Below are 2,101 nucleotides of genomic sequence, written 5' to 3'. Positions count from 1 at the left end.
TTATAGTTGTTGAAAAAGTTGAAAAATCTTAGCACTCCATTCCTATTTACCATTGACTTCCTTGCGGTTGGTTGCATTTGCCGAATGGATCAAGTCATCAAGTCCGACACGGGCTCAACCTCAAACCTCACGTTCTTAACCGGGATCATCGCTGCTATCATCTGAGAGTTGGCTTGTGGCCTGTCCAAGTTGGCTGGATCTAGCTGACCTGATTGGAGTGGCCGACATTTTTGCTGACTGGAGTCATGCTATCTTTGCCAGTTTGCTGGAATAGACACAGACACCGATTGGGTCATGCTGAAGACATTCCTGTCTTGTGAAGCAAGTCTGTTTGTATTTTAGGTTTGCCAGGACTAATGAATTAAAACATTTGGACTCTCCACAACTTGCTGTTTATCAATGTCTCTGACAGGGGGAGGGTTTTCTTTTGCTCTTGCTTTTTCTAGAAGCATGACAACATCCTGGCTGTTGGAGAGACAAGGGAAGGAAAGAGGGGTTGTGGAGGGAAGCGGAACAGGGAGGTCCCGTGGGACGCTGGGGTCTGGGGCAGAGCAGGTAGCAGCGTGCCACCCTGACAGCTGTCTCTGCTCCTCAGATTGTCAGTGGCTGCTATGCAGCAGGTGCAGCCTGGTCTCTCACTGACTCTTTACTCCACAAAGGCAACGACTGGCCAAGGCAGTGGCCGGCCCTGGGTTACACAAGTGCAGACACTCAACTAAGTGAGGTAAGCCAACAGGTGTGAAAACCGAACTTAATGCTCAGAGCACCAGCAAATTAACCAAAGCTCTGTTACAGCCTGCAGCCGAGAGAAGGAATCAGTGGTCCGTTTCCCCAGGCGGTGTGATGAAAAGGCAAGTTGGTTCAGGGGCTCTCGTGGTTGATGTCGTGTGGAACTCAAAGTCCACCAAACCTTGCCACCATCCTTTGGGAGGCAGACAGATGTTCTCCATTGTGCGGAGGGGAGGGACTCTAATTAGCGGTGTTTATCAATTCCGTTTCCCGTAGCTGGGAACCTTACCAGAGATTTATCTACAAAATTCTGGAGGCAAATTTCTACCTCCTGTGCTTTATTTCTTGGTGCAGGAAAGTGTTGGGAGATTTAGCCAAAAGTGCAGGTTTCCATCCTTAGATGTTAAAGTGGTTTGGTAGTTGCGCAACATATAACAATAAAACTTTTCCTTTTGGCTAAAACTTTAAGGGAATTTTAATTGTTTGCTCTGTTAAATGTGAGACAATCCGTGCTGTTCTCCAGGAACAGATGGCTAACAAAACACTTGATTCTGAGCAGATGGGACTAGATGTAAGTGTGTCAGAGTTATGATAAAACAAATCCAGAGTCAAGTAACAGCAATTTTATATTAACATTTTCTTAAATTAAATGTTTCATGTTACTAGTTCTTTCTAACTTAGAATTATGTGACGTGGATAGTAGGGAGCTTTTGGTTCATTGCTATTTGTAGTGCTAGATGAATGGACTAGATATAATTCTAACTGGGTGATAAACGGCTGCTCGTTTTTCTCCAAAGCTATACTAGGTGTTTAATATAAGCCTGTTCTTTGTTCATATACTGGAAAGATGATTCCATGTGTGTACATGTCTAAATATACATGTATATGTGCATTGACTTTGGCTGTATAAATAATTTTAAAAACAAAATTCAGTGTTCTGGACACTATTTTTAGATAGAGAAAAGTTATGGGAAAGAGAAACCTTGCTGTGAGAAAATGTCCTGCTAAAGCAGTTCCCAGAATCTCCCTAAGGATGGCTAAAGAGATTATTTATATTTCGCCATATTTAGAGACATTTCTCTCAAAATATCATTCAGGTTTTTTGGTTTACTGTCTACATTAGAAGGAAAATAGAGGGTTTAGCGAAGGCAGGACTAAAAATAGGAAAGTTAAATATGTATATATTTAAACAACAAAGATATGTATTTATAACAAAATCTTTTTCTAGTCCCTGTGAACACCAAGTTATTAAATATTTTAATTAAAATGTATTTGGGCCAAATTCTCTTATTATAATGAAGAAATATTCTTGCTCATCTCATCTATCTGTACCATGTTTTTTCATTCATTCTGTTAATACCTGTTTATTATT

At 40.9% G+C, this 2,101-nt stretch overlaps 1 protein-coding gene across 2 annotated transcripts in view; it reads left to right on the top strand.

The window, feature by feature from the left end:
- The first annotated feature begins 293 nt into the window (after positions 1-293).
- MAP3K7CL (MAP3K7 C-terminal like) overlaps positions 294-2,101 on the top strand; it is a 52,814-nt gene continuing 51,006 nt past the window's right edge. The window contains exon 1 of one of the 2 annotated variants that reach the window (XM_012657355.1): positions 294-724. The gene's annotated coding sequence lies outside the window, so the exon portion shown is untranslated. Of the gene's footprint in view, positions 725-767; positions 852-2,101 lie in introns of those variants that run through there. The other variant, XM_012657356.1, reaches the window with a different exon arrangement.

Source organism: Propithecus coquereli, unplaced genomic scaffold, assembly GCF_000956105.1.
Source record: "Propithecus coquereli isolate 6110/MARCELLA unplaced genomic scaffold, Pcoq_1.0 Scaffold54, whole genome shotgun sequence".
NCBI lineage: Eukaryota > Metazoa > Chordata > Mammalia > Primates > Indriidae > Propithecus > Propithecus coquereli.
The sequence above is the reverse complement of the archived record's forward strand: the minus strand, read 5'-3'. Positions and strand labels throughout refer to the sequence as shown.